Here is a 26,326-nt window from a genome sequence, read left to right on the forward strand (position 1 = left end):
AGCGCTGAGCATTATCTGTCTCCTTTCTTGTGCCCTTGTTTTGACTTTGACATGTGTCTTTTTTCTTCTATAGAGACTGATATAAAGGAGAAAGGTTTCTGATCTCTCTTTTTCCTTCCTTACACAAAGGACTTTATTCCTCTGAGATACAATTGAATTCGTGTTACGATCTAGAACCATTTGATATCTCTTGCAGTCAGTAAAGTCATGGGAAAGCAGTGAATATATATGAATATATGAAGCTGCCTTATACTGAATCAGACCCTCAGTCCATCAAAGTCAGTATTGTCTTCTCAGACTGGCAGCGGCTCTCCAGGGTCTCAAGCTGAGGTTTTTCACACCTATTTGCCTGGACCCTTTTTTGGAGATGCCGGGGATTGAACCTGGGACCTTCTGCTTCCCAAGCAGATGCTCTACCACTGAGCCACCGTCCCTCCCCTAATAATAATATTCAGCCAGGTCTGTAATGGAGATTTGTTGTGCTTTGCCTGGTTAGCATTTTTCATTTCATATACTGGAGAAGTCATATTTTACTGTCTTCTTTAGATGCCCATTTAAGTTTTCCAATTTGAAAAGTCTGGGTTACAATCAAGGCTGTGTAGATTTAGGTTGTTTACACATTCTTCCCATCCTTTGGTGGAAACACAAATCTGCAGAATGATTCAATGCAAGATAAAAATGTGTTCTAAGCCTTCTCCAACTTACTTTTGTGCAGGAGAGAGAAAGAGAGGCTATTAGGAAATATATTTGAGGAGTGCTGATCAGCATACAGTCCTTCCTAGCCACAATAAAATAAAAAAATTATCTATCTACAATAAAGCATAAGTTTAATGGGATATCATTGTTAAAGTACTTAAAGAGCCATATGCATAGAGATTAGCATATTGGAGTAGGAAATCCTGGATTCAAATCCCTGCTTGTCCATGAAGCTTCTTGGGGGATTATGATGATAGAGGAAGAAGGGAGAACTTTATATACTGGTTTAAATTCTGTGGAGGAAGCGTGGTGTAAAAATTGAATAGATAAAATGGAGAATGAACAGCTTTAGGATTCTGAGACATATTTAGACAAAACATATTTAGAATATGTAACATGAGTTTTAATGACCAGGATAATTTCTCCCTGGCTCCCCCCCCCCCCCAATTTTGCCATTCTTTGCTCTCTGAATGGTCAAAGAAGTAATCTTTTGACAAGAGAGAGAAATTTTACACTCACTCTCTTTTGAGGGGAAGAAACTGATTAACTGCTCTCTGCCGAACATGGGGTTTGGTATGTATAATTGTGTATATGTATTAAAAGTTGTAAATAATTCAGCATATTTCTGCATTTTCTCTTAAGTGGACAGTATGAACAAACACATGAAGCATGTGCTCTAACACTGAGCTATAGTCTTTCCCAAATTATAATGTGTGATTGAATCAGATATTATTATGAAGCAAATTGCTCCTGGGGGCGGGGCCATAGCTACTTTTTTTTGTTTTAAAAAAATCTATACTAAGCACACTGATGGTGCCAATAAGCAACCTACATAGTTCTCATAGATTCTTGTTGCAAATCGATGTGGATCAGTTGCCGGTGCTGCAAAAAACACACCAGTGTTATGCTTGTATATTTGAGAATGTATATTTGAGAACGTTCTTACATTGTTTCCAGCAGCAGTCCATTAGTGCAGGGGTCCCCAACCCCTGGGCCGTGGATCAGTACTAGTCTGTGGCCTATTAGCAACCGGGTTGTGAGTTGTATAATTATTTCATTATACATTACAATGTAGGAGGAGGAGGAAATTGGATTTATATTCTGCCCTCCACTCCAAATCTCAGAGTCTCAGAGCGGCTCATAATCTCCTTCCACTCCCACAGCAGACACTCTGTGAGGTGGGTGGGGCTGAGGGAGCTCTCCCCAGAAGCCACCCTTTCAAGGACAGTTCTGCAAAAGCTATGGCTGACCCAAGGCCATTCCAGCAGCTGCAAGTGGAGGAGTGAGAAATCAAACCAGGTTCTCCCAGATAAGAGCCCGTGCACGTAACCACCACACCAAACTAATAGAAATAAACTGCACAATTCTATCATCTCAAAACCATTGCCCCCACCCCTCATCCTGGTCCGTGGAAAAATTGTCTTCCACAAAACCGGTCCCTGGTGCCAAAAAGCTTGGGGACCGTTGCCTTAGTGCATAGAATGCAAATACAGGAAGTACTTCAAAGGAAGTACATCCTGGCAGAGTTCTGACACACCGGTGCCTGCTTGATACTACCATTAGTGTCGCATTCATATTAATTTTGCTAATCTGCGAGACCCCCTCTTCCCATATACTTCCTGGAGAGCTTTACACTCCATGGATCAACATCTGCTAGTAATGCATGGCCCAAAAGAAGTCCACTCAGCCTCAGCTTGGGCAAGGGCATTTTCTGTCCTGACCCAGATTTGATGGAACAAGCTCCCATTGGAGATTAGGGTCCTGCAGGGACTGCTGCAGTTCCATGGGGGCCTGTAAAACAGAGCTGTTCCACCAGGCCTTCAGTTGAGGCAGTGGATGTTTTGTTAATCTGTGACCACCCTGCTGCAGGGGCCCCGATAAAATAATTGTGTTGAGTCATCTATTTCATTATAGCTGGGGGATGTATGGGAGGAGTAAAGGCAATTGATACCACCATCTGCAGAATTGGAGTTTGTTTTAGAATGTTATATTGTTTTACTATATGAATCTAATTTTAACTCTGTATTGATTGAGTGTTGTTACCTGCTCCATTTGGGGAAGGGCGGGTTATAAATTGAAAATAATAATAATAATAATAAATAAATCTGTTGGAATGAGGAGTGATCACAATGCAGATTAGTACAGCTTCTGTTCGACTTTTGCAGATTCCAAAACATATTGAGTTTGCATATTAATTCAGGATACTTGTCTCTCACAGATTACTGTAATTCCTGGAGAGAGTAATTTCTGGAAGCATCTTCTGAGGTTTAGTGATACATAAATGTTTTGTGGAGTCCTTTTCTTTCCACCATTCCTTTCACCTAGAATATTATAGAATCATAGAGTTGGAAGGGACCTCTAGGGTCATCTAGTCCAACTCCCTGCACAATGCAGGAAACTCACAAACACCTCCCCCTAAATTCACAGGATCTTCATTGCTGTCAGATGGCCATCTAACCTCTGTTCAAAAACTTCCAAGGAAGGAGAATCCACTACCTCCCGAGGAAACCTGTTTCACTGAGGAATCGCTCTAACGGTCAGGAAGTTCTTCCTAATGTTGAGCCGGAAACTCTTTTGATTTAATTTCAACCCATTGATTCTGGTCCTACCTTCCGGGGCCACAGAAAACAATTCCACACCATCCTCTCTATGACAGCCCTTCAAGTACTTGAAGATGGTGATCATATCACCTCTCAGCCGCCTCCTCTCCAGGCTAAACCTCCCCAGCTCCTTCAACCTTTTCTCATAGGACTTGGTCTCTAGACCCCTCACCATCTTCATCGCCCTCCTCTGGACCCATTCCAGTTTGTCTATATCCTTCTTAAAATGTGGTGCCCAAAACTGAACACAATACTCCAGGTGAGGTCTTACCAGAGCAGAGTAAAGCAATACCATCACATTACATGATCTGGACAATATACTTCTGTTGATACAGCCCAAAATTGCATTTGCCTTTTTTAGCCACCGCATCACACTGTTGACTCCTGTTCAGCGTATGACCCACTAAGACCCCTAGATCCTTTTTGCACATACTACTGCTAAGACAAGTCTCCCCCATCCTATAACCATGCATTGGATTTTTCCTACCTAAATGGAGAACTTTACATTTATCCCTGTTAAAATTCATTTTATTGGTTTTAGCCCAGTTTTCCAGCCTGTCAAGGTCATCCTGTATCCTGTTTCTGCCGTCTTCTGTGTTTGCAATCCCTCCCAATTTAGTATCATCTGCAAATTTACTTGGTTGCTTGGCATTCAACATTGTACAATCAGACAGACTGTCTCAAAAGTAGGCAGTGCTCAACCTTATGATCATTATCTTATACAAAAAAATGGTTTGTTTTCAGAAGGATTTCAGGAGACGGAAGAAATATCTTCAAAGAGTATATGAAATGGTTCCCAAGAATATGGTCCAAGATTCAAAGTTTATGTTGCATTGTTAGCACCTCTCTATAATCCAGTTTTTAAAATCTTCAGATTCCACCCACTTTCTCAATTTAAGCTTTGTGATTTCAGAGCAAATAGAACAGCAGTGCCTTAGTATGTGTCATTCTTAGGGATGGGCATGAACCTAAAAATTCTGGTTCAGTTTGGGGAGGCTCTTGAACCAAGCCAAAAATCCCCCAAACTGGCCAGTTCAGATCCCCCGTTCTCCAGGCTGCAGCAAAGTGCGGCTGAGAGAAAGGGAGGGATCACCCGGGAAGCGTTAAATGGCTAACAGCCATTTAACCTGTCCATTTCTCTTCCCCCCACTTTGTTAGGCTGAAATTACATGGTGGCCATTTCAGCAATCTGTTTTGCTTCCATCCACTTGGAAGTGGGAGGAAGCAAAACCAACAGGTGAAATGGCTTGCAGCCATTTAAACCTAAAAGCTGGGTGGATGCTCCCATCAGCTGTTAGGCTGAAATGACTGGCAGCCATTTATACCTAACAGGTCAGCTGTGGACTTGTGCTGCTCAGCTATTAGGTTTAAATTGGGGAGGGATGGTGGCTCAGTGAAGCAGTGAAGCTTGGGAAGCAGAAGGTCCCAGGTTCAATCCCTGGCATCTCCAAAAAAGGGTCCAGGCAAATAGGTGTTAAAAACCTCAGCTTGAGCCCCTGGAGAGCCGCTGCCAGTCTGAGAAGACAATACTGACTTTGATGGACCAAAGGTCTGATTCAGTATAAGGCAGCTTCATATGTTCAAATGGCCTGTACAGTTGAACCAAACTGGACTAAAGTCTGGTTAATGTTCAGGGAAAGCGACTTCCACCAACATGGGTTCAGAGGCTCTTAACTGTGCCAAGTTTGTGGCAGTTTTTGGTTTGTGAAACAGTTTGTGCCCATCCCTCTCATTCTTAAAGTCCTTTTGCTTTGAGTTCTTTTAATGTCATCTTGCAAGTACACTGGAAATTATATTGCATTTGTTATGAAAATAGCCATTCTTGACCTTGCAGGTCGTAAGGATCTTCTGGGAAAGGCAAAGCTAATATAGCCCACTTTCACCGTGCTCAGTTGAATAACAGTCTTCACAACCTGCCTTGCATATCTGTAAAATTCATTCACAGTTTTACACTCTTTATAGGTACAAGCAATTTCTTCTCTTTATAGGTACAAGCCAGTTTGGTGTAGTGGTTAAGTATGTGGACTCTTATCTGGGAGAACCGAGTTTGATTCCCCACTCCTCCACTTGCACCTGCTAGAATTGTCATGAGCCCTGACGAGGAGGGGCTGGAAGGGTTAACAGACCCGGAAGAGTTGCCAACCAGTTCCTGAGCTGAACAAACAGTAGCTGGTCCATCAATCACTCTCCAGGCACCAATGTCTGCTGTTGATGATCAGTGACTCGAATGGATCCGTACAAAGTTAAAGGCGGTCCTGACCTGGCAGATGCCATGGAACCGCAGGGACATACAGTGGTACCTTGGCTTTTCCAATTATTACCTGCCTATGCCAACGTAACCACGCCTCTGACCCAGCTTCTCCGGCCCAAAGAGCCATTTCACTGGACTCCAGAGGCAGACCATGCCTTCACCACCCTGAAAACCTGCTTCACCACCGAGCTGCTCCTGCATTACCCAGACCCGCAGTTGCTGTTCACGGTAGAGACCAACGCCTCCAGCGTGGCCCTCAGCACAGTGCTATCCCAGCGGGAGGACCCCTCCCAGCTGCTATAATCCTGCGCATACTACTCACGGCAGCTGACGCCCACAGAGCGCAACTACACCATCTGGGAGCGGGAACTCCTGGCCATCAAGACCGCCTTCAAGGTTTGTAGGCATCACCTTGAAGGGGCCCGCCACCCCGTCTAGGTCCTGACTGACCACCAGAACCTGCAGCATCTACAGGCTGCTCAACGCCTCACCCAGCATCAGATCCGGTGGTCCCTCTTCTTTTCCCAATTTGACTTCTGAATCACCTACATCCCACAGAACCAGAACAGGAAAGCGGACACCCTCTCCCAAAAACTGGAGTACGCTGTGTCTCTAACGGAGGAGACCCCAACTGGGCTCATCCTTGCACCCTCGGTCTTTGGTACCACCACGACTCGCCTGACCTTGGCTGCAGACATCCAGGCCAGCCAGACCCAAGACCCCTGGGCTCAGTAACGCCTCCTGGAAGTGCAAGATGGCCCGCCAGGGACTTCTCTACCCGCCAAGGTCTCCTCCTGCACAGTGGGCGCCTATATATGCCTCTGGGGCCCCTCCGGGCCGACATGCTCCGCCTGACCCACGACTCCCCTCCTGCGGGGCACTTCGGCCAACACAAGACCCTACACCCGGTCACGTGGGAGTTCTGGTGACCTCGCGTCCGTGCTGACGTGGCCCGCTATGTCGGTTCCTGTGAGGTCTGCCAGCGGGCCAAGGATGTACCAGCCAAGCCCCCAGGGCTTTTGCATCCCCTACCCTCGCCTGCAGGATGCTGAGACACCGTCTCCCTGGACTTTATCACCGAGTTCCCCAGGTCCAAGGGGCACACTTGCATCCTGGTGATGGTGGACCTCTTCACCAAGATGGCTCACTTTGTTCCATGTCCCAAGCCGCCCACGGCTCCTGAAACAGCCCAGCTCCACCTCCAGCATGTCTTTCACCTGCACGGGCTCCCAGCACACTTGATCTCAGACCGAGGCCCCCAATTCACCTCCCGATTCTGGCAAGCCCTGCACTCCAGCTTAGGCACCCAGGTGCATTTGTCCTCTGCGTACCATTCCCAAACGGATGGGCAGACCGAATGCACCATCGCCATGCTAGAACAATACCTGCATTGTTACACCAGCTACCAGCAGGATGACTGGGCCGCCTTACTACCGCTGGCCGAGTTTGCCTACAACAACGCTGTACATGCGTCTACGCAACAGACCCCATTTGCTGCCACCTATGGGTACCACCCTCGCTTCTTCCCCACAGTCCTGCCCCCCACAGCAGTCCCTGCTGCTGATGCGCACCTGCAGGAACTCCGGGCTCTCCAGGACTTGCTCCAAGAGCAGTTCTAACAACCTAAAGAGACCTACAAGACAGCTGCCAACTGAAAGCGACAGGTGGGGCCCCCACTGAAGCCTGGGGACCACGTCTGGCTCTCCACCCGTTACCTGTGTCGGCCTGGCTGATCTCGCAAGCTGGACCCTCGCTTTGCGGGGCCATGAACATATATGATCATATGAAGCTGCCTTATACTGAATCAGACCCTCGGTCCATCAAAGTCAGTATTGTCTACTCACACTGGCAGCGGCTCTCCAGAGTCTCAAGTTGAGGCTTTTCACACCTATTTGCCAGGAACCTTTTCTGATCACGGACCAAATCAGCCCCGTTGCTTTCTAGCTACAGCTGCCGGCCACCCTCCACATCCACCTGGTCTTCCACCGGTCCCTCCTTGTTCCTGCTACACCACTGGATCCCATCCGACTGCCACCTCCAGCACCGCCTCCTCCTGTCCTGGTCAATGAGAAGGAGGAACACAAGGTCTACCAACTCCTGGGCTCCCGAATCCACTGGGGGGACTTCCAGTACCTCGTGGAGAGGGAAGGTTATGTCCCTGAGGACTGTTCATGGGAACCCGCGGACAACCTACATGCCCCTGACCTCGTGCACAGTTCCACACAGCCTACCCTGACCGGCCTGGTTCATCTGTAGGGGGGGGGTCCTGCGGGGGGGATAGTGTCATGAGCCCTGACGAGGAGCTGAAAGGGTTAACAGACCTGGAAGAGTTGCCAGCCAGTTCCTCAGCTGAACAAACAGCAGCTGGCCCATCAATCACTTTCCAGGCACCAGTGTCAGCTGTCCAAGCTCTCCTCCTCCCATCTCAAGAGTTCGAAGCGGGTTCCGGAAAGAACTTTCAGAGCGAAGACATGAGGCACACAGATGCTTTAGATCTCTCAGCCCTGATTTCTACCAGAGTCACTGCCACCCAGGGAGCAGGCTGATTGAGACTCCCCATATAGCTCCCACCCAGGACCTGGTAACCTTGTGGAAGCAACAAGTCTATTCTCTGGCTTGGATCCACGCTCCTTCCTGATTTCTGAGCCTGACCTGTTTGATTTCCTTGGCACCCTGACCTTTTGGCTTTTGGACATTGACTTCTGATTCCAGTTTGTGATTCTGCATTGGTGACTTGGCTCCTTCTTGACTTCCTGGACTTTGACCTTCGACTGGCTTTGGACTCCTGCCTGCCTGCACCCTGAGAACATGACAGGAATGGCCTTGGGTCAGCCATTGCTCTGGCAGAGCTTGTCCTTGAAAGGGCAGCTGCTATGAGAGTCCTCTCAGCCTCACCCACCGCACAGGGTGTCTGTTGTGGGGGAGGAAGATAAAGGAGATTGTGAGCCACTCTGAAATTCAGAGTAGAGGGCGGGATATAAATCCAATATCATCTCCTCCTCCTCCTCCTCCTCCTTCTTCTTCTTCTTCTCACAGTTGAACTGTGAAATCTAAGTGGGATTAAATTTGGGATGGTCTTTGCCTACCTATTTATTGCTCATTAACCTCAAGTATAAACCCAACCACTGTCCAAACTATCCAATATGAGTTGTTTGATCTGCAGTAACGTGGTCATCTGGGTCATCCTGCTGCAAGATTTTAGTGCATATTAGAAGTGAGGGGCCCAACTCACCACCTGGCCTCATCTAGAATGGATGCTCTGGGGCCTCTTGATTGGCGCAGCTGGGGGTCCCCTGGATCTAAGATCAACCAACAGGCATGGCAGGTTCACCAGAAGCTGAGGTCCTTTGGCTTGGATGGCACTTCAAGTTGTATAGGCTTGATATCAGGCAGTACCTTGCAGCTGGGTTTTAACAGTTCTATTCAGTTTCAGGGAAATGGCGCAAGTTTCTATCACTCTGTGGTCACAGCATTGTGTGCTGGGCTGGAATCTACATGGCCTCGTTTGGATGGGGTGAAGACCTTGGCCTGGAGGAGGCACAGCAAATCACTCAGATGACTGCACATGGGGAATGCTCAGATGGCAGGGAGGACCACAGAGTGGTAGTTGTCTTTGAGGGATCCCGCATCATGCCACCCCAGCTGGGGTGAGATAGCACTGACTGGTGTGGGCCAGTCGATGGCCAGGATCTGGTGCCTAACTGGGGTGAAAATGATCTTACATACTACATGTGGACAGGAGAGTGTCAACTGTCAGGCAGGTCAGTTGATGTCAGTGGAAGAGCATTGACTGTCAAGCAGGTCAGTCTGGCCAGGAGCCCATGCCCCAAATGGGTGAGAATGACTTGGGGGACTGACCATACATGGATTTGGTGCACCAGGCCGGGGTGGATTTGCAGACACTGTGAGTACAGTTTCCAGCCATGTGCACCCTTTGATTGGACTGGCTGGAATGGCAATCTTGGTGTGGGACCAGTTGCCCAGAAAGAGTTGATATAGAAAGATGACCAACAAGCTGAGAAAGCTCATAGGGGCCACAGAATTCAGCATTTGGACATCTGCTGGTTGCAGGGCCCAGTTTTAGGCTGCCAGCATTCATTTGTCTTCATGGGGGATGGTCATATGGCTATCTGGCATTGGGTATGGCTTGCAGAATTGGCTACAGTTATATGAGCATTGGTGGTTGTATCAGCATGGGGCTGGATCCATGTTAGGAAAACTGGCCTGCATGCCCATTTTCCCAGCATATGGGGATCCCCTTAAGGGACCTTGGGTTGAGGATTTTCAAGGGAAATGCCCAGCTCAGGGGCTGCCAACCAGTTACCTTCACGCTTAGGTGGCAGGGAAGACCACTCAGTGGTGATTGTCCTTGTGGAATCCAGCATCCTATGGTTCTCCCCATACTAGCAGGCAGGCTGGATGGGGCAGGATACCTTGACTGGCAATGAGTCAGTCAGTGCCAGGATCCAGTGGACCCATGCTGTGCCAAGGCTTCTTACAGCTATAACCAATAAAAGCTGTTGCCATTTTATTCCACATTTATTCCAAAACACTGTGTGATTGTATTATTGGAGGGTAGTTGTAAAGAGGTCCTCACTTTTGGTGCCCTCTCCCCTTTTCTAGGTGCTGGGAGTACTGCAAGTATGATAAAATTGTCATCTTTTTGAGCTCTTTCCAGATAGATGAAAATGTGCAGAAATTAAAATAACTTTGCAGCATTTATGTTCCTTTACTGACATGTGAACTCATGCATTTCACAGTTCTCTTTCAACATGTCTCCCTTATGAACAGTTCCTAACAAAAGCTGGCTCAAAAAAAGACCATACAGAGCAATTTTGTCACCTCATTAGGTCCTACATAGCCACCACACTCTGGTCTTAGGCACTGTCTCTAAAATACAGAGTTAGAGATTTTATTTGTGTATGTTCAGGCTTGGTTTTAATACTACTTGGCTTTGGGCAGTCTTATGCATTCATATTCAGTAGAATTCTTACAGAAATTTTTTAGTCATTAGAGGTTTCCTTTTCTGGCTTTTGTCTGGGGTTTTCATTTATGGAAATATGGACTATGATGTTCCATCCTTTCTGGCTTTCTTCTGGGGGATGTTCCAAATGATTAAAAAACCAGACTTCCATTCAGCATTTTAGTAGTGCTTGTCCCAATTTAGTATTAGCGTGTTGCAGTAACTCATTCTCACTTAAGAATGAGAGAGAGCCTTGCTGCAAGAGGGAGGTTAAAGATGCTTCAAGAGGGGTCTGCGTGTGCCGTTTTAAAAGACAGAGAATTCTAAAGAAACCTTAAAACAAATATAAGCAGCACAGCCAGCTTGGGTGGGAGAGAAGACTTTGTTACTTATCACTAACCCATGACAGTTTAGCAATGACACTTAATTGTACAAAAACCAACCAAACAAACAAACATTTACAGCTCGAAGAATAACATTCTCATTTCCTAGTGACACAGTATTACATTGGGAAAAAATGCAGTTTCCTTTCAGCAGAAGTCCTCTCCTGGGGGAAAGTGGCTGGATTCTTTGTAGTAGCTATGCAAAAAACTATAGTATGAAATAAACTCTCCTCCTCTCACCTCATCATATCAGAAAGCTTGTTAATGAATATGAATCCATCTATATAAGTGCATCAGGCTGTTTAACCAAGTCTTTGCTGCTGCTGAGACTGAAAATTATGTCAGCACAGCTGTCCTCATTGGTTTTATCCCATAATCAACACAAGTATGAATGTTATCACCCCTTAATGGCATTTGCCTGTTAGTGTGGGATGTAGGAAACACCATGGTAAGAAAGGATAAGAACTTCTCTGCAACCATCTGAAGACAGTCTGACACTGGTTTCTGTGGCCATCTTTATCTGCAGTCCATTCTTTTTAGTATGCTTCCATCAGCCAAAGCTTCTAGATAATAGAAGAGCCTTAGTCATGTATGGCTGTAGCTCATACTTGCTTTCAGATGGTTGCAGAGAAGATAAAAACTTCCAAGCAGCTTCTAACAGTGAGTGTACAGTGTAATGAGTGCATGAACTGAAAGAGGGTCTAGAGAACTAATCGTGATAGCCACAGATCCTAAGCAGTTGCCCAGGAGAAAATGTTTGCTCATGAAATAAGTTTGCAGTGTGTAATCACCCAACATGTTCTTTTCATTCTGTAACACTTCAAACAATACTTTTTTAAAAAATTAATGCTTCTTTGCTCTTATAAATGCCTTTGTTATCATAACCGTATTATAATTGGAATGTGCACCATAATCTCCATGGCAACAGATTCTATCAGTGTACATAGGATTCTCTGTTGCCTAGTCAAGAAAAGAAGAGAACAGGACAAATATGCTGAGATAGTATAACTACTGAACACCAGGGATATGACAGCCTTAACTGACACTGAACTTCTCTGAATGCCACTTACTTTGCTGAGCAAAATAAAAGGGCAAAGAGCACTGATTAATATCTGTCTTGCTGAGATGTCTTGAAAGAAGCATTTGGTATGCCACTGTGTTGTTTGTGTGTACAAGTTTATTGATGCCTCATTGTTGACTTCTGTATTTCTGTAGACAATGTGCGCTTGACTGTATACCAATATACAACAACAGAAATTCTTATACATTATCAGATCAGAATATGGTTAGAAAGCAGAGAACAGGTGACTTTGTCTAGATAGGATATGCTGAAATAGGATATAATACTTAAGTACAGATCTCTTGACCAAACAAACCTTCGTTTCTGATAGAAAGTGTTCTCTGATGTGTCAGTCTTTTGGAAGTGTTCTTACTAACCTGTTGTTTTACAGTAGCATCCACACAATACTGAAGAGCTGTATCCTACTTTATCTTTGCCTCTGCACCTCATCAGTGTATTTATAAGTTGTCTGTATTTTTGCAGTTATACTATGCCAACATAGCTCATTTTGCACTGTAAGCTTCTTGCAGCAGTGACTGTTAAATCCTCTGTACAGTGCCACTTATTGATAGTGCTCTATAAATAATGGTAGAACATTTGTAGCAGCCTATACCACATAAAAGCATCAATAATCAGATCAATAAAATGCCACACATTAAAATTAAGTACACTCAAATACCTGCTGAGCTATGACACTTAGAAAGTGACCTTAGGTTAGACCAGGGATAGCCAAACTTACTTAACATAAGAGCAACATAGAATAAACATAAGATGTTTGAGAGCTGCAAGACATGAACGTTAGGTGTTTGAGAGCCAAAAGACAGGAAGGCAAGCAGGCAGGCAAATAGATCAGGGGACGGAGGGATGAGGGAGAGGTGGAAAGAAAGCACCTTTAACTTTAAATGCATTCTCCAAGCTGCCAGCTGACTTGGCTTGGAGAAGTGATTTAAAGAGAGAAATGCCTTCTCCAAGCTGACCAACAGGATGGCGGGGGCTTTGAGAGCCACACAATATGTGAGAAAGAGCATATGTAGCTCCTGAGCTTCAGTTTGGCCACTCCTGGGTTAGACTGAGTCAGGGGCAGTCCCATCTTGTAGGGTTTATATTGGGCATAATCTTCTTTTCTATGGGTAGAAAATGGGGCAGGGAGTTGACTTGGAGCTGAATGGATTTTATTGGTGACCTTTCTTATTTTACACTGTTGTCTTTAGTCTTTTAGTTCTCCAGAGTCCATTACTTTAGTTCAGAAATAATGCCAAACCATGATTTGGCACTGCTTATGTATTTCCTCTATCCTCTTCCTTCTGTACGTGGAATCTGTTAGTAACTTTCAGTGTAATGCAAATCATAGTTTTCATTTACAACAAGCTGACGACTAATGGTTTGTGCTTGCCCTCCAAACCAGGATTGCAGCGCACAGTTTGAAGCTTGATTTGCTGAGTTAGTGTGAATCAGAGGTTGCGAATTTGGAGGTAACAGCATTACAGAGGTAGTTAATTCATTTAGTTGCAGCATGTTGGGAGGGGCGGTATGAAGAAAAGAAAACAAGTCTTATTCACATTGCACCAAATCATAGTTATATTTTAGCATTTCCATTCTGTATCTTCTGGATTAAAATGGCACAACTAATACTGTTACTGCTGTTGAAAGAAAGGGGCTTCAACAATATAATGTTTGACTTATTGGTTCATTAGCGAGCAATGTAAATTGACTTTAGTTAAGAATTTCCACTTTCAAAGGCCTTCCAAAATCATATTTTAAAATCAAGTTAAAACAAACCTAATTATGTATAAAAATAAACTTAAAAGCTAGCATAGTGGTGGTTGGATTCTGGAGAACCCGCAGCAATCCAAGTCCCAATAAAAAAGCAAAAAAATTGAATCATCCTGAAAGCCTTGGAGAGTAAAACAAGCCTGAAAATTCATGGCAGTGCCTCACATATCTGTCTGATGAAGATAATCCACAAATGGGGTGCCCACTGCTGAAAAGGTTATCTTACTGGTCACTAACTAGCAGATTTGGGAAGATGAAGGCACTTTGAGAAGTGCCTTGATGCCGACTAATGGATTGATATGGGAGAAGCAGAGCCTTTAAGTTCAAAATCATTACAATGAAGTGGGCCTAAGAACATGTCAGCTGCTAGTTTGGTGGGGGGGGGGAGCTAGCAGTGGGCCTAGGTCATTCAAGTTAGCAGTCTGCATGCTGTACACTGCACTAAACTGAAGCTTCTGAACAGTTTCAGTGGCACTCCAACTATAACATAATATCCAGACTAGATTAATGTAAAAATATGTGGCAACACTACTTCGGCTTAGGCTAGGCTATAGCTGCCCTGACCTTGATAGCCCAGGCTAGTCTGATGTAATCAGATTTCAGAAGCTAACTAGGATCAACCCTGGCTACTATTTGGATGTCATGACTCTAGTATTCCTCCAAGGAATACTAGAGACATGACATGGAAGCAGGTGTGTATCTGTTGCAAACCTACTTTTGATTTATTGACATTCATTACAAGAATCTTATGATCAGTGCTTTGAGCCTAAGACCCAGAGGAAAACATTAAATTGCTGGACGTTGCGAGCTTTTGTACATAAGTTGTTTCTTGTATTAGTCAAGAACATGTGAAGGTATCATGACACAGATTGAGGGCTATTTGTTTGTCTACAAAACTATAGTCTTCCCCTGAGAAATAACTACAACTCCTATGTGATAGTGCAAGAATAGAGAGACAGCCATGTATAGTGTCAGTATCAACCTACAGTCTGGGAAGCCTAAATTTGAACTCCCCAATCTGCACAGGAAATGTGCTGGGTGAACTTGGTCTGGACACACACTCTCAGCCTCACTGGCTCGCTGTTATTCCTTATCTAAATAGTTCACATTGCTTTTCCACTGAGAAAGACTGGGTCGTGAGGACTTCCGGTATGATGGCACGGTGAAGCGGAGCGTTTTTGCCGAGCTCCGGCGAACGCTCTGTTTGGTAGGCTACAGAGAGGGCTTTCAGTTTGAAAGTACCTCTTAAAGAAGTGTCATGGGATGCTTCGCAGTCTGGGGAGCTGGTGGGGATTCAGAGGGGAGGTGGAGGCTTCCTCTTTTCATCCCGACCCTTCCTCTGTCTGGAGCTTGCCATGTTGATGCGCCGGTGTTTAGTGAGGGTGGTCTTTAGTGACGCAAAGAATGAAGGCTTGCACACAGCAGTGGTAAAACTACTATATACAATTTATTTACAACTCCACTCTCTAAACCGACAATGCTCTGCTGCAACACCACCATACATAACCCACACTCAGTAAAGTGTCTCTGTACATTTATACAATTCATCTCCCCAGGTGACCAATCAGCTTGCTGCTGAGTCATGCTGACATTGTCCAGGCTGATGCAATCTGGCAAGCAGCCATTTCCTGTCACCTAGATGATCTACCTGGCAGATCAGTTACTTTCACTTTCCCAGCATGTGCTTAGAAACTGTCATTGTCTTCCACAATACTTCGGCGTTTAACTGGGCAACCGGATAGTAGCTGACGGGGCAGCAGAGACTCTCAGAAGTGGAAGACCCTATTCGTGTCCGTGGCAATTTTATTTTTGAATTCGGTTTAAGTGGAGGAAGCAATAGAGGAATACCTTGGAAAATGTTGAAGGAAGTTTGAAGGAGACGGAGAAGTCCATGGTGACGACGGAGAGAGAGAACTACTTGGAAGCTGGGGTGAGCGGGGAATCGAGAGGGAGAGTCTGAAAGGAAGAGTGAGGACTGAACAGAAGGAATGATTGCAAATTGAAAGGAGAGAGGAGATAGAAAGGAAGAAGTAAGTCGGTGAGAAAGGTGAAGTGGAGACGTGGATGGTGGAGACAGAGGTGACGGTAATAGCGGCGACGGCAGAAGAGCGAGAGAAATGGCGACATCCGGAGGAATGGTACTGAGTAAAAGACAGGACTGTGTAAGTAAGTAGGAGAGGGTTTGTAAAGAGGGAGGACAAGCATAACTAGAAGGAGTTTGAAGATATTAGCGGAAAGAAAATAGACTCTGTAATTATAAGTTTGAGTAGGGGAAGAACTTGTGACGAAATACTGACTTTGAAGTAGTTTAGACATGATATGAGAGAAGAACAGTGGAAGGGGGGACTATCTGAAATATAACTAGTTGAAGTAAAATTTTGGAATTTAAAGAGAAGGCTGAGGCATTAGTGAATTAATAGAAGTTAGAAGACAGAAGAAAGAAGACGGTGCATAAAAGATAAAAGGAGCAGAGGTTTGTAAAGGAGGGAGAGGCAGTTCTTAGCAATAGATACTATTGCGGCTGCCTCTTCTTTGAAGAGTGGTATAAGATAGCGTGACAGAGTGGATTTTTGAACAGTGAGAATTATTGTGTAAGGTTTATAGAATATGTCACAAGAGGGGAAGAAAGAAGAAGGAAGATAGAAGAAAAGGAAAAGTGGGACTGAGTTTAAAATTGATCGGTATTGGTGATAATGAATTATTGAACTATTACAAGAACTTAAAGGAATGAAGTATTTATGTTGTTCAAGGGAAGGGGCTTGTGGTTATATGAAATGTTAGGAAATTGATATTGAATTGTTAAAATTAATATACTAAGGAGGTTAATTGAATTGGGGGAATTAATTGGAATATTTAATTAATTAATTAAGGTGATTGACAGTAATTAATAGTGTAAGGGGTAAAAAAGGGTATCTTAATTTAGTAGTGATAAGAAGTGGTAAGAAATGGCGACTAAAATTAAGAAATTTGGTCAGGGCAACCCACCCGGGGGGGGCGGGAAACCAGTGTCATCGGCTTTAAACCAGGATGCTCTAGAAAAATTGCAGAATATAATGGTAGCAGGGTTCAAACAGAACCAAGAAGCTTTAGAGGAAATGAAGACAGATCTTATGGGAGAAATAAAAAAACCCAAATGAACAAGTTGAGGAGTTTCAAAAGCAGTTGTTAGTAAATACGCAGCAAATACATGAGTTGTCAGCAAAGGTAGGAAACTTAGAAGATCAAGGGAGAATAACATCTGTCAGTACTCAGGAAAATAAAGCTAGCTTGCTAGAGTTAGAAGACAGAATTGCGAGACTGGAGATGGACAAGGCGGCTGATGTATTACGATTTCAAAATATACCAGAGGAAAAAGGAGAAAACATAGAAAGTAAGATTATTGAATTGTTAACCATAGAAGAAGAGGAATTTTTAGAAGAAGGAAAGAAAGAGATTGACTGGGTTAAAAGAGTTGCTTTGACCTATACGAGAAGGTTTAACTTGCCAAGGGAGGTACAGGTTAAGTTTACATGAGTTGCAATATGTGAGAAGATTTTAAAAGAAGTAAGAGAGAAGGGATTAAAATGTAAAGACAGCAATATTAAAGTTTTGAAAGACATACCTTGGTCTGTAAGACAGAGAAGATTTGGATATAGAAAGTTAACAACCTGGTTAATGAAACATTCCATACAATTTAGGTGGCTGATACCAGAAGGAATTTTCTTTATTTATCAAACCAAAAGATACAATATAACAACACTGGGAAAGATGGAAGATTTTGGGGAAAAAATTGCTGCACCAAGCAGCCAGAGGTCTGAGACAGGGGAAGAGCTAGAAGAGGAAGCTGACCCAAATAGGAATGATGAAGATGATTCTCAGAAAAAGAAAAGAGAAAGAGTAAAGACAAGACTTCAAACAAAAAAGGATCAAAGAAAAATATTGGATAGTAATACTATATAGTAAGATGACCACAAAGAAAGGACTACAGATTATATCTGTAAATGTAAATGGTCAAAATGAAAAAGAAGGACGTTTCTTCAACTTCAAAAAACAAAATCTCAAATAATTTATTTACAAGAAACGCACATCAAGAAAAATGATACAAAATATCTACAAAATAAAAAATTGGGACAGCTCTATCACTCATGTGACTCTGGGAAAAAAGGGGAGTGGCTATATATGTGCAGAAGCAGTTAAAAGCTAATTTGTTATATAATGATGAAGATGGAAGGATTTTAATAATAGAAATAGAAATTAACAGAACAAAAGTGATTGTGGGTAATATATATGCTCCAAATGATAACCAGGAGAAATTTTACATGGTGTTACATGAGAAATTACTTGAATGTGGTGCGGAGAATTGCTGTATTTTTGGTGATTATAATACCGTCTTTGACGTGAAAAAAGATAAAAAATTTGAGAAACTGAAGGCTAAAAAATCTTGCAGTATGTTACCTAAAACTTATTTTTAAATGGCTGATGAATTTAATTTGATAGATTTTGGAGAATGAAAAACCCACAAACGAAAGATTTCACTCACTACTCTCAAGCTCATAACTGTTGGTCCAGAATAGATATGTGTTGGATGTCTGCTACATTAAATACATTTTATGTATTTTAAATAACTTATTTGTAATTAATGTTTAAATTGCTATGTTTTATGTGAATCATGGGACTCCCATGCCTGTTATTGTTTAATGTGAATCATGGGACCCCATGTCTGTTAGCCGCCCTGAGCCCGCCTGGCGGGGAGGGCGGGATATAAAAATATATTATTATTATTATTATTATTATTATTATTATTATTATTATTATTATTATTATTATTACATTAACTTTATCAGTCAACCAAGCATCTTGCCGAACACGTTTGCAGACCATAGTCCAGTACAAGTGAACTTGCAATATTCCCCGAGAAATTTTCGTTGGACTTTGAATTTACAAATTTTAAAAGAAACAGCATTCCTAGAAAGAGCTAAGAAAGAAATAAAGATTTTTTTTAATGTAATCTGAAAAAAGACACGTCTGTGCAAGTAATCTGGGATGCCTTCAAAGCTTTCTTCAGAGGAATAGTAATCAGTTATGCAGCAAGAAGAAAGAAAGAACGGATGAATTCATATAAAGAGTTAGTAACAGAGTTAAGAGAGCATGAGAAACAGCAAAGAGTTAAAAATACAAAAGAAATAAAATTAAAGATTCAAGCTATACAGCATGAAATAAATTTAGCGCTTACTGAGGAATTAGAGAGGAAGCTGAAGTGGGTGAAACAAAATTATTTTGAAAGTGCCAACAAGATTAGCAGGTGGTTGGCGTATAAACTTAAGAAAGAAAAGGGGAAAAAATTATAAGATCTCTTAAAAACGAAGATGGAGAGGAAGTTGCACAAAAAGACCAAATGAAAGTAATTGTTCAAAATTTTTATCGGAATCTGTATAAAAAGCAGGAGATTTTAGAACAAGCTCAAGAAGAATATGTAAAAAATGTCAAGATGAAACAATTAACGAAAGAGCAAAAGGAAATGTTAAGAGAATCCCATCACAGTACATGAGATAATTGAAGCAATTAAAAGACAGAAAAGTAATAAAACACCTGGCCCAGATGGACTCCCAATTGAAGTTTATAAATCCTTTGAGGAGGTTCTCCTGATCCCATACAAAAAGGAGATAGAAGAAATACAAGAAACTGCTGTGATGCCAACATCTTGGAGAGAGGCATTGATCTCATTAATCCATAAAGAAGGGACGGAAACATCTGACATTAGGAACTATAGACCAATTCCCTACTAAATGCTAACTATAAAACCTTTGCGGCAATCTTATCTAACAGACTTAAAGTAGTTTCTACCATAATTCATGAAGATCAAACTGGTTTCATACTGGGAAGACTGATGCAACAGAATATAAGATTTATTTTAAACATCTTAGAATATTATCGAGAGCACCCTGAGAAGCAATTTGCGGGCATCATGTTAGATGCAGAAAAGGCGTTCGACAATTGGAAATTTATTACAAAATCATTAGAAGCTATAGGCTGTGGAGAAACTTTTAGAAAACTAGTAGAAGCTATTTTTACCAAACAAAGTGCGAAAATAAATTTTAATGGATATACCACTGATTTGATAGAGATAGAACAGGGCACCAGACAAGGCTGCCCCTTGTCACCCTTACTTTTTGTCCTAACTTTAGAATTCTTGACAAAGAAGATAAGAGAAGATGTTGAAATTAGGGGTGCAAAAATTAATAGTGAAGAGTTTAAAATTCAAGCCTTTGCAGACGATTTGTTATTTATATTAGAAGATCCTAACTCTTCAGTTGAACATTTGAAGGCAAGATTAAAACAATATGGAGAAGTATCTGGTTTTAAAGTTACGTACAGAAAACCAATTTTTTGACCAAAAATATGAACAAGGAACAGATTGTTAAATTAGAAATGAAGTCCGGGTTTAATTATGAAAAGAAAATAAAGTATTTGGGCATTTATTTGACGAATGATTTGAAGACATTATATCGAGACAATTATGAAAAATTTTTTAAAAAAGTTCGAATAGATTTAGATAGATGGAAAGACTTGCAAATTTCACTGTTGGGGAGAGTTGCCACAATCAAGATGAATGTTTTGCCCAGAGTTTTATTTTTGTTTCAGATGGTCCCAATTATATTACCGAAAGTATTTTTTCAACAGCTCATTAAAATGGTTATGACATTTATTTGGCAGAACAAAAAGCCGAGGATAAAATTAAAAGTTTTCAAGACAAATTAAGAGGAGGATTTGCACTACCTGAATGGAGGCTATATTATAAAGCGTGCTGTTTAGTCTGGGCAAAAGATTGGCTAGTACTGGAGAATAAAAGGTTGTTAATACTTGAAGGTGTAGGATTAGCAAAAGGTTGGCATGCCTATATTTGGTATCAGGAGCCCTCGAGAAATAACATCTTTTGGAAACATGAAATAAGGAAGGCGATATATAGAGTGTGGACGGAAGTTAAAAATATGTTTTATACTTATACACCACTTTGGTTATCTCCTGTAGAGGATTCCATGCATCCAAATCTATATGATTGGTAAACTAATTACAATTATGGTTTGTTACTGGATAACGAGAATAAGTTGAAGTTAGATGATACTGAAAAATTGAATTGGTGGATTAGATGTCAGGTGAAGTCAAGATATCAATCTGATGAAGAAGTAGGTTTTCCCAAAAACCCAAACGAATTTGATATTATAATTCAAGATACTCAGAAACTAATTTCAAAAATTTATAATTGGCAATTACAGATCAAAATGCAAGATGAAACTGTGAAAGAAAGTTGGATAAAATGGTTAGAGTATTTTGGATTTACGATTGATTTGGCAGAATGGGAAAAAATTTGGAAACAAAATGTGAAGTTGACAAAATCATCAGTTTTTAAGGAGAACTTATATAAAATGATATACCGCTGGTATCTTGCACCAGAAAGATTGGCTAAAATATATCCAAGTTACTGAAACAAGGGTTGGAAATGTAGGAAAGCTAAGGGGACGCTATATCATATATGGTGGCAGTGTAATCATACCAAAAAATATTGGACCCAGATTAATATCTGGATCCAAAAAATCTTACAAATAAGGTTTCAGCACTCACCGGAAGTGTATTTCTTGAGTGTTGTGTGCAAAGGAAGCATTCCCAAATCTGAGAAAAAATTATTACTTCACATAATTACGGTTGCTAGAATCCTGTACGCAAAGTGTTAGAAAGTCCCCAAAATACCTGACAGAGAACAATTTTTATTAAAATTATTTGAAGCTGCAGAAATGGATACATTAACTACAAGGTTAAGAGACGGGAATTTGCAAGAATGTAGAAAGGCGTGGGAACCAATATATGTTTGGGCCTAAAGCATGGGAATTGTTATGAGAAAATAGAAATTGTATAATGGTAATGTCCCACAAGCTCCTTGTTCGGATGGGTGGTTGGTGCGGTTGGTGTGGGTGTGAGATGATATGTATTAATTGTTAGCAGGAAGTTATATTGTTGTTTTGTATGGAACAAATATAAAATAAAATTATTAAGAACTGAAAAAAAGAAAGAAAGAAAGAAAGAAAGAAAGAAAGAAAGAAAGAAAGAAAGAAAGAAAGAAAGAAAGAAAGAAAGAAAGAAAGAAAGAAAGACTGGATTGTGACAGCATGAATGCAATGAAAAATAAGAGGGGAACCCAGTTGCATCCAGGAGAGCCCTGGCATAACAACCCAACAAATCTCTGTCTGTCTCTGTGTCTCCTTCCCTCTCCCTCCCCCCCCCCTCTCCCTCCAATATATGTGTAGATGAGAATATTGTTGCCAAACTGATAGACCTTAATCCCAAATCTCAGGGCTATCACATCCTATGATGACCTAGCCCTGTTCCTTCACTCAGATGCAAGATTTCCCCTCAGTTTTTATCTTCCTTTCTGACTGAGTGGCCCCTTTATCTATTTTCTTCTTTCCTGAAGATCTGTGGCTGTCCCACCCTGTCTCATTATTGTATTTTTATGCTGGCTCAGCCAAGGAATTTAAGGGAAGAAGAAGACTGCAGATTTATACCCCGCTCTTCTCTCTGAATCAGAGTCTCAGAGCAGTTTACAATCTCCTATATCTTCGTCCCCCATGACAGACACCCTGTGAGGTGGGTGAGGCTGAGAGGGCTCTCACAGCAGCTGCACTTTCCTATGGCTGACCCAAGGCCTTTCCAGCAGGTGCAAGTGAAAGACTGGGGAATCAAACCCGGCTCTCCCAGATTAGAGTCTGCGCACTTAACCACTATACCAAACTGGCTCTCAAGATCACCCTTTTAACTTAAGAGACAAGATCACCCTTTTAACTTAAACTTCTGAAATGGCACACAAGAGGCTTTATAACATTTCAAAATAAGCAAAACAATTCAACATAGAGGGAAAAGGTCAGGTGAAATCAATAATAACTCTGTGGTAACTTAATATTTTCACAAACTACAGCTCATATGTTTCCAGCAATTGAGAGTTTTAAACTTTTCACATAGCCTTAGAATCTTTGAGATGAGAGGCATTTGTTCCAGTGTTTCCTAAACACTCCAGTATAACCCCTCGAGTTTCACTGACTCTTCAGGTTTCAGAAGTCAGGGTTCACTAACAAGCACTCAAATTTCTTTGAACACACCAGGGATCACTCCGCTCTTTAGAGCTATCTCCCTTTCAACTGGTCAGGAAATCTGTTCTCTAACTAGAAGAGCTATCCCTTTTCTTGACTCAAATGGGGGTCTTCACTGATCCACCCACTCTTCCTTGCCAACCTTTGGAATCCTCAGCCAGTATGAAACTGTTTTCAGTCAGAGCTAAACTCTCCTCAGTCAGAGTTAAACTTTCTACAGCCAGGACTAAACTCAAATAGAGTTCTCTTCAACAGTCAATTCCCATATCTTTCTGCTCTGCTGACGCTAACCAATCAACAGTCTCTGGCTCTGTGAGGCATTAACCTTTCACAGTCCATTACATTTTTATACAACACTTAATGAGCTTTTAAACTGCATTCTATCACACATACAGTGTTTGTGTGTGTGTATGCGCGCATTCATGCACAGGGCACAAATGGAGCCCTATGGAATATCACAGCCACAGTGTCATGGTATAGGATTATAAACACCATCCTACCTTCTGGAGCCTGTTCATTGAGTAGAAGAAGGAAGAACAAAGCACTATGCTTCCTACCTCATTCAGAACAGGAGGTCTGGATGGATGCCAAGGTTGATAGTTTTGTTAACATATTTAGACCTTGCCTTTCCCTTCTTCCCTTTACAATTTCAAATTAAACCCAAGTATCATACCATAAAACTCCATTACCCCTTCTCTCTAAGAAAATGCATGCTGCTTAGACTCTATTGAAACCTTAGTAAATAAAGCTGTTTTGCATCATCTCCTAATCTTCTACGGATGGTGCTCCTGTGACTACCTCAGGGAGCCCATTCCACAAAGCAGGACCCACTAATGCAAACATGCAGCCCACAGGATGGATCCGGCCCCCACAGGGCTCAGATCTGACCCACAAGCAACTTCCCTCTCCTGCTTCCTTTTCCAAGGCTGCTAATGCAGCCACATTGTAGCTTCCTTTTTTCCTCCATCCCCTCACACAGCTTCTGCTTCCTTCACTGTGGCTGCTGTTCCTTGGGGAGGAAGGAAGAGGGAGGAAAGAGAAAGTGAGAGAGAAAATGACGTTGGAGTCCCATGACAGCTTTAAGACAAATAACATTTTATTCCAGGTATAAGCTTTAGTGTGCAAACATACCTCTTCGGAGGGAGGGAGGGTTCTTCTGACAAGCATAATCTACACTAAGGGAGTTATTTTGACTTACTCTGAAAAGTTTTTTTAAAGCTTGGATTTCTCTCTTCCTATTTGGATTTTATTTTCTTGCAAAAATAGGAATGGTTAGGAATTCGAACACTTGGATTGGTCCTTATATCTTGAAGAGTGGAGTGATTTCAGATGTCAAATGATAATAGCACACATTGGTAATGAGACAAGGCTACTGTGAGCCACCCTGAGCCTGCTTCGGCGGGGAGGGCGGGATATAAATCAAATAAATAAATAAAAATAAAATAGTTCTCGATTCAATCAAGAAGATGCATTGTCTTGGGCTTCATTATCAATTACAGTTCAGCAGTCTCTCTTTCTAATATTCCTTTGAAATTCCTTTGGAAGAGCACTTCTACTTTTAAGTTGAATGTTGTGATTTCTAATGTCAGACTTGTGTCCATTTATTCTTTACATCCTCCTGGACTGAATCCTCCTGGATGGAATTGAGACCTAGGTTTCCTGTCTCATTACCAATGCTGGTATCTCCATGCCTACTACAATGGGCAAGGAAAGGAACTGATGCATATCACACCTGACCCAATCAAGCCTGCTATTGTCATTCACCTGCTATTGCCACTTGACATCTGAAATCACCTTTATAAAGTTTATATCTCTGGTACTTTGTGTTACATTTTATGGCATGCATGGCCCAGCCCAATGAACTGATATTTAAGTCAGATCCTGCCCTTGTAACAAATGAGTTTGACACCTTTGCACTAATGAAAAAGGTTGGGCTATAGTTTAGAAACCATTTAGAAGTCAGCAGAATCAATACAGTAATACTTCCTCAACTTTCTCCCAGTATTGCTTATCCATCACTGTGACCAAGACAGTTTTTGGAGCTACCCCTGGCCACAATTCATATTGAAATAGGTCAGAATAATCTGTGTTTTCCAATAGCAACTGGACTTCGAAGTCATCACTCCCAGGTAGATTATCCCAAAAGAGAAGGTTAGCAGGTTGTCAATAGTGATTACAGCCATCTGAATCCAAGGAGGATCTTGTAGGGAGAAGTCTTCTTAAAGGCATTTGGAAGCAGACCTTGCTTTGAGGAACAACACCTCCAGGTCTCATTCCATCACTCTCCTAGGCTGGTTATCTGTTGTCAGTCATGAAGGGGAAGTGCAGAACACCTTTTCAAACAGGCTGTAGTAATTGAATTTTTTCCAAACAACTAGAACTAGATGGTTCTCTAACAACACCTGCAACTGTAATACATCAAACATAGCATCCAAGTCACACTGGATGCAATTGATTTCTCTCAATAAGTTATTTTTCAAATGAATCCCAGCAGCCTGGGAGCATTGGAGATGACACATGATGTAGGCTACACACCAAAGCAGTTCTGCTGGGTAACACTGCACTGATGTAATAGTGGTGGAACAACAATCCTTTGCTAACATAGTTACCACACTTTAGGCTCCAAAGCAAGGACTACACTTCCTAGTTGCTTCAACAGCTTGTACTTTCTGTTGTACCATGGAGGTACTCTGTGAAGTGGGAGAGGGCACTTGGCAGGGATGATGTCTATAGCCCAGGTTGTTCTGTATTTTATAGAACAGCCAGGGCCCCTCAACAGGAGCATCAGCCATGTCAACAGAATTCCACCAGAGGCATTGGGATCCATTAACCTAACTAGGCTGCTGAGAGGAGAAAATGCTGTAAAGCTAAACCTCAGCAGAAAATGATCTATCCATGAAACTACTGAAAATCTCCACATCCATAAATTTCCATCTAGTTGCCAAGGCTAGAAATCTAAATCCATAGTATCACCTTTTTTATTTGTTGGGCTGATGATATGCTATCCTAATCTGAATAGTGCAACTTCAGCATGATTGTTCCCCAAGTTTTCTCCTGTGCATAATTTGAACAATCTGGTGTCCTGCTGCTCTCCAAACTGTGGAAATAACTCCTCAAGCACATCATAAATTACTAAAACAAAAGATGAACTAATTTACATACATAAACATGTAAATCAGCATAAAATGTAAGTACATAATCCTCACTCACTTCCATAGAGACCTTCTTAAAATACACACAGTATCTCCTGCAGGTTTAGAGTCATAGCCAAGTACACAGAAAATACTGTAATCTCTACTACCACATTCCATAAGCCTGAGCTCATAAACAAACAGTTGGATGTTTGATTCCTACAGGGACAGGGGTTTCCTCACACATGGTCTGAGTGGAGAACATAGTTCCTGGATCTTGTTTCAGTCTGGCTGGGTATCAGCAGAAGGAATCTGGGAAGAGAAGGAACAGTCTACTCCCAGCCTTGTTG

General features: G+C 42.1%; 1 protein-coding gene across 2 annotated transcripts in view; it reads left to right on the top strand.

Annotated features, from left to right (window-relative positions):
* Positions 1-26,326, top strand: part of AMBRA1 (autophagy and beclin 1 regulator 1) — a 415,934-nt gene that overhangs the window by 315,768 nt on the left and 73,840 nt on the right. The gene's annotated exons all lie outside the window — the stretch shown is intronic.

The sequence above is a fragment of the Heteronotia binoei genome, chromosome 21 (genome assembly GCF_032191835.1).
Source record: "Heteronotia binoei isolate CCM8104 ecotype False Entrance Well chromosome 21, APGP_CSIRO_Hbin_v1, whole genome shotgun sequence".
Classification (NCBI taxonomy): Eukaryota; Metazoa; Chordata; class Lepidosauria; order Squamata; family Gekkonidae; genus Heteronotia; species Heteronotia binoei.